A 14,060-nucleotide genomic window follows, 5' to 3' on the forward strand; every position below is an offset into this window, starting at 1 on the left:
GCACTGGGGGGGGGGGAGTGTTAAGAGCAGGGGGGGTTTTAAGAGCATTGGGGGGGTGTTAAGAGCACCGGGTGGTGTTACGAGCAGGGGGGGTGTTAAGAGCAGGGGGGTTTTAAGAGTACTGGGGGGGTGTTAAGAGCACTGGGGGGGTGTTAAGAGCAAGGGGGGTGTTAAGAGCATGGGGAGGGGCTGGAGAGCACTAGGGGGCCAGCAAGTTGTATAGGAGAGGGGATGGGACATCTGCATATAGATGATTTGATCTTTACATATTCCTCCTGCAGCCACTGAATGACTGCAGGAGGGAGAGGAGAATCAGCCATTCAACGGCAGCAGGAGGAATACAGAAAGATGAATTCCTCTATATACAGCTGTCCCATCTCCTCTCCTATCCAGTCACACACACATACAGGAGGCTGCTCAGTGCTTCTTCCCACTGGCCGCCGGCCCCGCGAGCAGCGCGGACTGAAGGAGCTGGCACTGCAGCTCCTTCACACTGATATTGCGGGCCAGCCTGACACCCCCCCAGTGCGTAGCACCCGGGGCGGGCCGCCCCCCCATTGGTACGCCACTGCTATAGACTTATATGAGGATCGAACTTCACATCCCAGAATTCTCTGGCAAGAGGAGGAGAAGAGACATCCATCTTGTCTGCTAGGCAGTTCAGGTCATTCCTCTGCCCTCCCCCTGCCTGGACTCATATAGTCCACTCTCAGTAGAGTTGGCGGTTAAGTCCCTGAAGTAGTATTCACTATAGAATTTGTTGCTTTGTGTGTTTACCTCTGCTCTCAGGGTTATTTCACCTTAAGGCGTCCCCTGGAAGCAGAAGGAGTTGATTCTTGATAGCCTTTATTTCTTTTGTTACATTCGTATATATATCTATATACTATTCCATAGTATTGTTACTATTGCTTCATTTTCCTCGTTAAGCAAGCTAACAGTAAAGATAACTTCTGTGTTCACTACAACCTGTGTCCATTTTCTTCTGCATTTACACTAACAGTTATCTAGGTGTGCCAGTGGGATTTGAGTCTGTTTTTGGGGTTGAAGAGACAGAGTGCGGAACCCATATTACTTAACCACTTCCCGTAAACTCACATAGTTTTACGTCAGCTGCAAGAAGTGGCTGTACCAGGGTGATGCCTGCAGCTAGAGGCATCATCCTGGTACTATTTTTTAGAGCTGGTGGTCGGCTTTCAGGTGGCAATGGCTGATGCGGCTTGGGAGCCGCTCAGTGGTTACCCCAGCGAGCAGAAGGGGACGCCCCCCCTCCTGCCGCCTTCCGCAGTTCTGACTGGTTCTCCCATCCCACCAGGAGACCTGAGCAACCAGCCGACACCTCCACCGGCTGGTTGGGGTCCTGAACAAAGCCGTATTCAGCTTCGATCGGGTCTCCAATGATGTAACCCAGAAGCAGCGTTCATGACGTCACGTCCGGGTTACTCGGCGGCTAAAGGCGCCAAATTTAAAAAAGTGATAGTATTCAAAAATGCAGTTTTGGCATTTTAATACATTGAAGTGCAGTGGAGGGGTCTGGGGTCTTTTAGACCCCCGATCTCTCCATAAAGAGTACCTGTCACTACCTATTGCTGTCACAAGGGATGTTTACATTGCTTGTGACAGCAATAAATGTGATCAAATTTTTTTTAAAACCTGTGCTAGAATTAAAAAAATTAAATAAAATAAAGAGGAAAAATACATTTTTTAAAGCACCCCCTTCGCCGTGAGCTCGCGCGCGAAAGAAAACGTATACGGAAGTCGCGCCCACAAATGAAAGCACTGTTCAAACCACACATGTGAGGTATCGCCGCGATCGCAAGAGCGAGAGCAATAATTCAAAAGAGCTACTCTGTAACTCTAAACTGGTAACCTTTAAAAGCGTCGCCTATGGAGATTTTTATTAAAGTTTGTCGCCATTCCGAGGGTGTGCGCAATTTTAACGGACAATTGCGATGCTGTACCCAAACGAAATTGACGTCCTTTTTCCCCACAAATAGAGCTTTCTTTTGGTGGTATTTGATAACCTGTGTGATGTTTTTATTTTTGCGCTATAAACAAAAAAGAGCGACAATTTTGAAAAAATTACAAAATTTTTCACATTCTTTTATATGAGATTCTCAAAAAAAAATGTAAAAATCAAATTTTTTTTAACATTTTAGGCCAATTTGTTTTTTGCTACATATTTTTGGTAAAAAAAATCGCAATAAGCATATTTTGATTGGTTTGTGCAAAAGTTATTGTGTTTACTAACTACGGGAAAGATTTATGTAATTTTTATTGTTTTTTTGATTTACTAGTGTGTGGACCACCCTATAATGAATCCTCATGGTGAAAGGGTGGGAAGATGCACCTGAGTACCCTTTAAGGGTTCTAGGCAGGAGTGGTGATAAAGTGCGCAACCAGTAGTGTGAAGTAACACCTGGTCATCTACCTGAGACTAAGCTCTAAGTAGTTTCATTTTCAAGCTAAGTTTGGAAAGTTTACCCTGTAAATTGAATACATTCCAATTCCATACATACTGTAGCTTCGGTTTTTACAATAATGGTCAGTGCTACAGGGTGACCCTGCCTGACATGTCTATGACGGTGGACTGTACATAAAGCCCAGGCTGCACCCGTCACAGCGAGCATAGAGATGGACCTGTATAGCATCCTGCGGAATGACTACAGCGCATTGAGGTACCAAGGTGAGTGCCTGTGCAGGATCCAGTGCCAGAATTAACAATACAGGCCATCCCCACAGTGTAGGGTCAAGGTAAAGGAATCCAACACAGGTGGAAACAATTATGAGTCCAGCTAGAGGGGGTGATAAATTTCCAAACCCTCTGCAAAAGAGAAGTGTTCTGGATTTATAAGCTCCAGACTCGTTTGCCTAAGGGGCTTAATTTCAAATGGGACGTAACACACTTTTATACTTAGATTGTTGGCCGGTTCCACTAACATCTACATAGGGTCTCCATATGACTATATTATTAGTCAAGAAACCCCTTGCATGATCCTAATTATAGTCATCTTTTGTTTTTTTTATATATTTGGCGATTTTTGCGATTTTTTGCAAGGGAAATTAAATTTTTTGGTAAAAGAAAAAAATTTTTTGTAGAGAGAGTTTTTCTATAGAGGAATTTTTTTGTAAAAAAGTTTTTTGCAATTTTTGAAAAAGATTTTCCTGCATTTTTGAAATCTATATTTCCTATGTATTTTTAATTTTTACTGGGGTCCATGGTTGTGAATTAGTCTATAGATGAGTTATCATCCTTTGAAACTATTCCTCTCCTCTCCCTTGGATGCTTTTACCTTTTATCTCTATAGCCATTAGAGATTATTTTTTTCTTGACTTTTTTCAGTGGCTTTACATATATATATATATATATATATATATATATATATATATATATATATATATATATATATAAAAACTTTTTTAAAAAATAACTTTTTTCAACTTTGTATTTTCAAGTGTTTCTATTGGTTTTTAAAATTTATGTCCGACTGACAGGTTATAGTTCTACAAACCTCTGAATGGGATAATGGCCTATTTTATTTGTGAACTGGATTTTAACACCGTATGCATATTGTTCTCTGTGTGAATCCATTACTGCATGTGTGTCCTTTAGTTATATCTAATGCTAATTAACACAGATTTTTTCGGGACACACATACAACGATTTATAGGGTTCCTATCCCATCTTTATAATGATCGATTTGTTCTTTGGGCCTTATTGTTCATGACAATACGATACAATACATTGAGAAATTAGGTTTATGGTATTTGTCACATACATATCCCCCCCCCCTTTCTTTCCTTCTTTTTTGTTTTTTTCGGTTTTCGGATATAGTCCTTTTTTAGCAATGTAATGGACATGCATCTTTAATCTTTATGACATATTTTGCTGGATTAATATATTTCAATATGCGCTTTCATTACATTGATGGACTATATGGATATACAGTGCCTTGCGAAAGTATTTAGCCCCCTTGAACTTTGCGACCTTTTGCCACATTTCAGGCTTCAAACATAAAGATATAAAACTGTAATTTTTTTTGAAGAATCAACAACAAGTGGGACACAATCATGAAGTGGAACGAAGTTTATTGGATATTTCAAACTTTGTTAACAAATAAAAAACTGAAAAAATTGGGCGTGCAAAATTATTCAGCCCCTTTACTTTCAGTGCAGCAAACTCTCTCCAGAAGTTCAGTGAGGATCTCTGAATGATCCAATGCTGACCTAAATGACTGATGATGATAAATAGAATCCACCTGTGTGTAATCAAGTCTCCGTATAAATGCACCTGCACTGTGATAGTCTCAGAGGTCCGTTTAAAGCACAGGGAGCATCATGAAGAACAAGGAACACACCAGGCAGGTCCGAGATAATGTTGTGAAGAAGTTTAAAGCCGGATTTGGATACAAAAAGATTTCCCAAGCTTTAAACATCCCAAGGAGCACTGTGCAAGCAATAATATTGAAATGGAAGGAGTATCAGACCACTGCAAATCTATGAATACCTGGCCGTCCCTCTAAACTTTCAGCTCATACAAGGAGAAGACTGATCAGAGATGCAGCCAAGAGGCCCATGATCACTCTGGATGAACTGTAGAGATCTACAGCTGAGGTGGGAGACTCTGTCCATAGGACAACAATCAGTCGTATACTGCACAAATCTGGCCTTTATGGAAGAGTGGCAAGAAGAAAGCCATTTCTTGAAGATATCTATAAAAAGTGTCGTTTAAAGTTTGCCACAATCCACCTGGGAGACACACCAAACATGTGGAAGAAGGTGCTCTGGTAAGATGAAACCAAAATCAAACTTTTTGGCAACAATGCAAAACGTTATGTTTTGGGTAAAAGCAACACAGCTCATCACACTGAACACACCATCCCCACTGTCAAACATGGTGGTGGCAGCATCATTGTTTGGGCCTGCTTTTCTTCAGCAGGGACAGGGAAGATGGTTAAAATTGATGGGAAGATGGATGGAGCCAAATACAGGACCATTCTGGAAGAAAACCTGATGGAGTCTGCAAAAGACCTGAGACTGGGACGGAGATTTGTCTTCCAACAAGACAATGATCCAAAACATAAAGCAAAAAGCAAAATCTACAATGGAATGTTTCACAAATAAACATATCTAGGTGTTAGAATGGCCAAGTCAAAGTCCAGACCTGAATCCAATCGAGAATCTGTGGAAAGAACTGAAAACTGGTGTTCACAAACGCTCTCCATCCAACCTCACTGAGCTCGAGCTGTTTTGCAAGGAGGAATGGGCAAAAATTTCAGTCTCTCGATGTGCAAAACTGATAGAGACATACCCCAAGCGACTTACAGCTGTAATCGCAGCAAAAGGTGGCGCTACAAAGTATTAACTTAAGGGGGCTGAATAATTTTGCACACCCAATTTTTCAGTTTTTTATTTGTTAAAAAAGTTTGAAATATCCAATAAATTTCGTTCCACTTCATAATTGTTTCCCACTTGTTGTTGATTCTTCAAAAAAAATTACAGTTTTATATCTTTATGATTGAAGCCTGAAATGTGGCAAAAGGTCACAAAGTTCAAGTGGGCCGAATACTTTCGCAAGGCACTGTAATTGTTGTCTTTGTACACACATCACATTCACATATATTCTTCATATTACACATTTTTCCTTTTTTCAGTTATTTTAAAAAAAAAACATTTTTATCAATTTTTTCACATACTAAACTTATATGTATTATATATATATTAATATTTTTCACATCCGATAATTCCAGTTTATGTTCACCCCATTATGGGATCTTTTACATATGAAATAATCAGAGGACACAATACTTATGTCCCCTTGGATTTTTGATAACACATATTGAACATACAAAATCGGTAGAGATGGCCTTGCGGTTCGCCCAACGGTCGGCTTGCGACAAATTTGGCTTGTTCGCAAATTCGCGAAAAGTTGGACTTTTGCCGATGTTCGGGGCGGCCATATTAGTTTACATTGGGGAGAACTTTGACCAATGACACAGCCGTCAGGTGGAACGGGACAGCCAATTGAAACATTTCAGCACATGGACATGCCCCCTACCTTATAAATAGACCAGAGCTGGCAGCCATTTCACATTCTGCTTTTTGTCAGCATAGGGAGAGGTTGGCTGTGCGCATCAGGGAGAGATTGCCAGACACAAATAGCTCTGTTAAGATCCACAAAAGTCCTTTTGAGGGCTGGTATTTGGTATAGGTCTACTACAATTTCTTTTTAGTTTAGGGAGAGGTATGCTGTGTTCATCAGGGACAGATCGAGATCGGCAGTGACACAAATCGCTGTTACTGTCCACAAAAATCCTTTTAATGGCTGGTATTGGTATAGGTGTACAGTTTCTGTTCAGTTTAGGGACAGGTATGCAGTGTTCATCAGAGACAGATCGAGATCGGCAGTGACACAAATCGCTCTGTTAATGTCCACAAAAGCCATGTTAAGGGCTGCTATATATTTGGTATAGGTGTGCAGTTTTTCAGTTTAGGGACAGGTCTCCAGTGTGCTCCAGGGACAGAGATCAGCAGTGACACAAATCGCTCTGTTAATGTCCACAAAAGTCATGTTAAGGCCTGCGATATATTTGGTATAGGTGTGCAGTGCACTATATAGGGGTGTAATCCACGGTATAATATACTTTGTAATATAGAAAGCATATTATAGTGCTATAGTGGATTTGTATTGTGCACTGTGCAGCATTGTGACTGGTGTGGTGACTGAGCGTTGCTGCAGCAATACTACCCCCAATACCACATATTGAAGTGGGGTGTTATGAGTATACTTTTACAAGTGTATTTGTGTCCTGCAACAATATTGCCTCTTTTGCTGTTTTAACTCTGCTTCACACAGTGCCAAACTCACTGGCCAATTTTTTGAACAACTGGTGTGATAGACCAGTGACCCCCCAATACCACATATTGAAGTGGGGTGTTATTTAACAGTATACTTTTCTAAGAGTGTATTTCAGTCCTGCAAAAATTTGGCCTCTTTTGCTGTGTTAACTCTGCTACACACAGTGACAACAGTTACTGGCCAATTATTTGCAGAATTGGTGTAATAAACCTGTGGCCCCCCAATACCACAGATTGAAGCGGGGTGTTATCGGAGTATACTTTTACAAGTGTATTTGTGTCCTGCAACAATATCGCCTCTTCTGCTGCGTTAACTCTGATACACACAGTGCCAAACTCCCTGGCCAATTTTTTTGAACAACTGGTGTGATAGACCAGTGCCCCCCCAATACCACATATTGATGTGGGGTGTTATCTGAGTATACTTTTACAAGTGTATTTGTATCCTGCAACAATATTGCCTCTTTTTCTGTGTTAACTCTGATACACACAGTGCCAAACTCCCTGGCTAATTTTTAGAACAACTGGTGTGATAGACCAGTGGCCCCCCAATACCACATATTGAAGTGGGGTGTTATCTGAGTATACTTTTACAAGTGTATTTGTGTCCTGCAACAATATTGCCTCTTTTGCTGCGTTAACTCTGATACACACAGTGCCAAACTCCCTGGCCAATTTTTTGAACAACTGGTGTGATAGACCAGTGGCCCCCCAATACCACATATTGAAGTGGGGTGTTATCTGAGTATACTTTTACAAGTGTATTTGTGTCCTGCAACAATATTGCCTCTTTTGCTGCGTTAACTCTGATACACACAGTGCCAAACTCCCTGGCCAATTTTTTGAACAACTGGTGTGATAGACCAGTGGCCCCCCAATACCACATATTGAAGTGGGGTGTTATCTGAGTATACTTTTACAAGTGTATTTGTGTCCTGCAACAATATTGCCTCTTTTGCTGTGTTAGCTCTGATACACACAGTGCCAAACTCACTGGCCATTTTTTTGAACAACTGGTGTGATAAACCAGTGCCCCCCAATACCACATATTGAAGTGGGGTGTTATTTAACATTATACTTTTCTAAGAGTGTATTTTAGTCCTGCAAACATGTAGCCTCTTTTGCTGTGTTAACTGTGCTACACACAGGGACAACAGTTACTGGCCAATTATTTGTAGAACTTGTGTGATAAAACTGTGGCCCCCCAATATTACATATTGAAGTAGGGTGTTATTTAACAGTATACAGTTCTAAGATTGCATTATAGTCCTGCAAAAATCTGGCCTCTTTTGCTGTGTTAACTGTGCTACACACAGTGACAACAGTTACTGGCCAATTATTTGTAGAACTGGTGTGATAAACCTGTGGCCCCCCAATACCACAGATTGAAGCGGGGTGTTATATACCTTTTTCCAGATATACTGCGATTCTCTAGAGACTTTTCTCACAGGGGAATTTAAAAAATGACAGGCAGAGGAAGAGGCAGGCCCTTCCGCAGGGGTGGTAGGGGTAAGGCAGGAGCAGTAGGCTGGAGACAAAGTGTGAAGTTTCAGAAGGTGCGTTTGATTACGTCAAAGGACGCACCAGACTTGGTTGAATGGCTCACTCAGCCTTCCTCTTCTGCACCCTCCTCATCCTCTCTATCTGCACCCTCTTCACTCTCTGCTGTGTGCACCCCCAAAGACACCACCACAAACACCACCACCCTATACCCTCCGCTTGAGTCACTAATTATTTTCCGATCCATCACAAGACATTTGCGATGCGCAGCCATTCTTGCTATCGGCTCAGGAAGAGGAGGTAGCAACAGCCACCACTCAGCAGTCTGACGACAGTACCCAGATCAGCCCAAGGAGGTTGGTCCCTGCTGTTGCTGCCTACTCCGAGATCTCGAATGTTAGTGGTGGGGAAGGTGACGTGGATGATGACGTGTCTATGGATGTCACGTGGGTGGCCACAAGAGAGGAAGAGGAGGGGAGTTCAGAGGGAGAGATGGACCGGCAGATAGGGAGGAGAGGCAGGCAGAACTTGCATTGCACAAGAGGTACAAAGCAGACTGCAAATGTATCAAGAGCCATCAACCATGTACAGTCACATCTGGCGCTCCCAGGATGCCGACAAATGGCTTCGCAGTGTCGAGCCCAGTGGGAGCAACACCGTCAGAACCCACAAAGCCACACTCCAAAAAGGCAAGCTTCTGTGGCCCAAATGTTGGAGCGGAAAAAAATGATGACGCCGGATAACCCTCTTGCCCAACGTTTGACTGCTGGCTTGTCGGAACTGATAGCCAGCCAACTACTGCCATATCAACTGGTGGACTCGGAGGCCTTTCGTAAATTTGTGGTATTGGAACACCACAATGGAAGGTCCCAGGCAGGAAATATTTCTTGCAGAAGAGCATTCCAGAGCTTTATGGCCATGTTCAGCGGCAAGTAAATATATCTCTGGCACACAGTGTTGGTGCCAAGATACATCTGACCACAGACACATGGTCTAGCAAACACGGGCAGGGAAGGTATATCACTTTTACTGCCCACTGGGTGAACCTTCGGACGGCCATCAAGCATGTAACCCGTGGCACCCGTATAGGTTTGGTTGTACAGCCACGGATTGCATGCAGGCCTGCCTATTCTTCTCCTCCTTCTCCTCCCTCTCCTCCTCCCTCTCCTCCTCGGCTGACTCCTCCTTTTCCGCTGCTACCGTCTCTTCCGCTGCACCGCCCAAGATCCCCAGAACCTATTACACATGCCAGGTGAGACGTTGCCATGCTGTGCTGCGTCTGTTGTGCCTGGAAGCCAAGAGCCACACTAGTCCTGCACTCCTTTCAGCTTTGCGTTCACAGGCAGATCAGTGGCTGACACCGCTCAATTTGACAGTTGGTAAAGTGGTGTGCGACAATGATGCCAATCTGCTGAGCGCACTGAAACAGGACAAAATAACACACGTGCCATGCATGGCACACGTTCTGAACTTGGTCGTGCAGCGATTCGTAGCCAAATACCCTGGGGTCCAGGACGTCTTGCGGTAGGCCAGGAAAATCTTGGGCCATTTCAGAAGATCTTACACAGCCTTGCTGACATTCAGCGGCGACACAACCTGCCCGTCAGGCGTCTTATTTGTGACTGTCCAACGTGATGGAACTCAACGTTGCATATGCTTGATAACTGCACGTTTCTGCTGGAGCAGCCTAACGACTACCTGTATGAACTCTGTGGCAGGACAGGTTCTGGGGAGCTTGGGTTTTTTTCACCTCGCCAGTGGCTGCTCATGCGCAACGCATGCAGACTTCTGCGGCCATTCGATGAGATCACCAAACTGGTCAGTCACGGCCAAGGCGCTATCAGTGACATTTTACCTTATGCCTTCTTTCTGGAGCGTGCATTGCATCGTGTCATTGATCAAGCCATCGAGGAGCAGGAGCAGGAGCAGGAAGATGAGGAAGTCGCAATGTTGGATGAATTCCCAGTGGGTGCTACTCCATCTGAGACAAGTCAACAGGAGTCTGAAGAGGAGTCAGAGGAGGTTGGTGCCGGGGGGGATGAGGAGGAGCAAGAAGAGCATGCTTTAAACCTTTCTAGGATCCCTGGGGTTATCTGTGGATGGGGGGAGGAGAACGAGGACGACATTATCCTGGATGATGAGCTGCAAGCAGGCCACTACACCACTTCCAGTTTAGTGCAAATGGGGGCCTTCATGCTCCAGTGTTTTAAGGGGGACCCCCATATAAAAAGCATAAAGGCCAAGGACCAGTACTGGGTGGCAACGTACTTAGACCCCCGGTACAAACAAAAAATGGCGGAAATGTTACCACAATCACAGAGGGCGGTCAGAATGCAGCACTTCCAGGCCTTGCTGCGGGAAATGCTGCATTCTGCTTTTGCATGCGCTGGCAGAGGAATTTCCAGTCACAGAGAGACAGTTGCGGGGAGATATCCAACAGCGCCTGCAAGAAGAGGGCGGTTTGAAGATGTCTTGGTCACTTCAGATATGAGATCCTTCTTTCAGCCGAACCATTGACAGCTTTACTCCAGATCCAGCAACAAGGAACGCCTAGACCGACAGATTTCCGACTACATCGGGTTAATGGCCGATGTGGATGCTCTGAGGAGTGATGAACCCCTGGACTACTGGGTGGGCAGGCTTGACCTCTGGCCAGAGCTTGCACAATTTGCAATGGGACTGTTGGCTTGCCCCCCGTCCAGTGTCCTGTCCGAAAGGACGTTCAGCGCAGCAGGGGGGATCGTGACCGATAAGCGCACTCGCCTAGCTCATGACAGTGTTGACTACCTCACATTTATAAAAATGAATGAGGCATGGATCTCTTAGGAATTCAACACATGTGACCAGTAGACCATGTTTCATTGAAATTCCTCATGACAGGCCACAAATATACGCCAGACCGCCACCCACCCACAACAATTCCTGGTCCTTGTGTTCGCTAAATACAGCAGCATAAAAGGCATTTCATGTCCATGGAATGCAACATTTTTGGGGCCTTTCATGGCCGACAAATTATTTTTTCTGTGAATGCCTAATGTACCTCCAGCCACCAAATACTAAGTTCTTAGCTGTCAGGTAAACCCATGTGGGCTAATTTTTGGGGCCTATACTGGCCGACACTTACTTCTTTATCCTGTGAATGCCTAATTTTTCAGGCTGGAATTGAAAATCAATGGGTCTGTAAAGGTTCCGCCAAATTGTGGAATGGATGCGGACCCATTTTACAGATGTGTGAATGGACCCTATATGTATTTGGCATGTATTTACCGGCTGCTGTCAGTTCTGGCTGATTTATGAAAAAAAAAAAAAATTTTTTTTGCTGTAAAAAAAAAAAAAAGAAAATTTTTAGGGCAACTTTTCTAATTGCAATACTTCTGTTATGACATTGTCCATGTGCTGGTACTATTTGTGCACAGCTAGTAAGTCTTTTGTGGCTGCAAATATGACCTAAAGATTTTTAAAGTTCGCCTCTCATTAAAGTCAATGGGGCCCGCCACAAACTTACGGTTCGCAGACTTTTGAGAAAATTTGCGGCTGACGTTCGCAAACCGCCCCGGCCGATGTTTGTCCATTACTAAAAATCGGTCACTATTTCTTTTATTCATTTGCACTTTATTTTGCACTTTTCTTTTTCATATATATTCATCACACATTTAAATACTAATGTTCATGAGTTTTTTGGATTACATCTTTTAGAATCACATACAGCTATATATGCTGGTACATATATATATGTGCATATATGTATATGCTTTTATATTCCTCATATCTTTATAAGCTTGTATATTCTATTTGGTCAGATGTTTTCTTTTGTTATGTGTAAGATTATGCAATGAATTGTTTGGTTTTTCTAGATGTCTGTGGATTCACTATCACAGATGAAGGGAGCGGCTTTTTTCAGATCATACAATTACCATCAAGCAGTTTCACCTGTCATTCTCCCTTTATCTGTGGTCTCTCCACAGACATGATTTGTATGGTTATGAGTAAGCGACTTATTGTGTTGTGAAACGCGTCAACCTTTTACATGTCCCATGTCTTATCAGTCCTGTATTGATGCCTGTCATGAAGAATAAAATTACTCCTATATTTTATTTCAACTTTCGGTGTGTGGTCACCACTTTTTGATGTTTCAGGGTTAAGGTACAGCCAAGGTAGTGCTGATACAGATGCACTGCTTCTATTTTTTCATATTAGAAGGCAGTAAAGGAAATGATTGATTGATAATCCAAAAAAAAATAATAATATTAATAAAATAATAAACTAGTTAGGATAAAAGTGTTTTTTTCGCAAGGGAGAGGAGTTATATCACGTTAGGACAAAAAAAAAAATAAAAAAATTGAGGACTTACAGAGTGGGGTAGTGTTATAGGGGTGGCACCCAGGAGATTTCCCTCGAAGGCTTTGCCAGCATTCAATCACTTGAAGGTAAGATCCTTTAACCCAGGGTCTATGAATACTTTGCCTGTGTCCTATACTATTGAATTAAGATGCTATTTTTGCGGTCCTTTCATACAATGTGAAAACACATACTTTTATGACCAATATAAACTATTGGCTGTGAAAATACACATTTTTAGTGTATCCCTATTGCATGTAGACTAGTGCTAGGAAAGGATAGGTAGTATGTGCATGTGTGTATAAATGCATATTTGTAGCAATCTGAATGTCTAGTATATTGGTAACTGTAAATAGTTTGTATACAAAGTATTCTTGTTTAGTAAAGGCACATTAAAAATACTACTTGGTTGTTTTTCTGGCTTTACTGCAGGAATCTCTTGATAGAAACAAATTAGAATTTTCCATGCATGTGCAGAAGCAGCTGCTTTTCAAGGAAATGTTGTCTCTGAGTGGGCCACAATGCAGAGATCTGGCAGGAGTGTGGACAAGAAAGCATACCATTTTTTTGGGGTGAAGTTGGGGTCAATTGTACAAAAGTACATTTTAATCCCCGTTGAGTCTCTTTTTCCTGGAAAAGAAAGTGTTCTTGTTTTTGAGACTGGCAACCTGCAATGTATAAGACCCTTTTTATACTGTATACTTAGATATGGTGGTCAAGCTGTGCCTATTTTAATAACCTGCTGATCACTGCAGTATGAATCTGGTAGTTCTGTGTTCCTGCACAGCACTTAGCCTTGCAGAGTGTTGTAAACAATGCATTTACTTGATAACAATGTATAGCATTAGACTACTGGACATAAACAAACAAGAAAAATACCATGCTCATACATAATGATATGTCTTTATTTCATCAACAGAGATGGTGTCTAGACAAAAAAAAAAAAAAAGTTAACACTAGCAGTTCAGGTAAATGAAATTTGCACAATACTGTATTTACACATTTTAATTCATTAGTTCATAACATTGCATTTTCTTTCAAAAAAGGTAAAAACTTTTAGTAACATATAGTAAGCGTAAACAGCTCATTTTGTTTATTCTTTTTTTTCCATCTTTACAAGAAACCACAAGAAAAAAAAAAACACGGTTACCTAGAAAAAAAAAAAAAAAAAATAGACAAGCTTAAGAACTAGTACAATAAATGCTGCATTGAAATAAGTTACATCGCATAGAACCTGTGTAAAAAGTATGTAGAAAAAACACCTGATGTAACCTGTTACAGTCATTGACCAGTTATGAGAGGTACAGAGGATTTTACAGGTAGATGTGTGTGTGAAAACTGTCCATTCTGTTTGACCTGGGGAAAGA

Source organism: Pelophylax lessonae (assembly GCF_965119305.1).
Source record: "Pelophylax lessonae genome assembly, chromosome: 3".
Taxonomy (NCBI): Eukaryota; Metazoa; Chordata; class Amphibia; order Anura; family Ranidae; genus Pelophylax; species Pelophylax lessonae.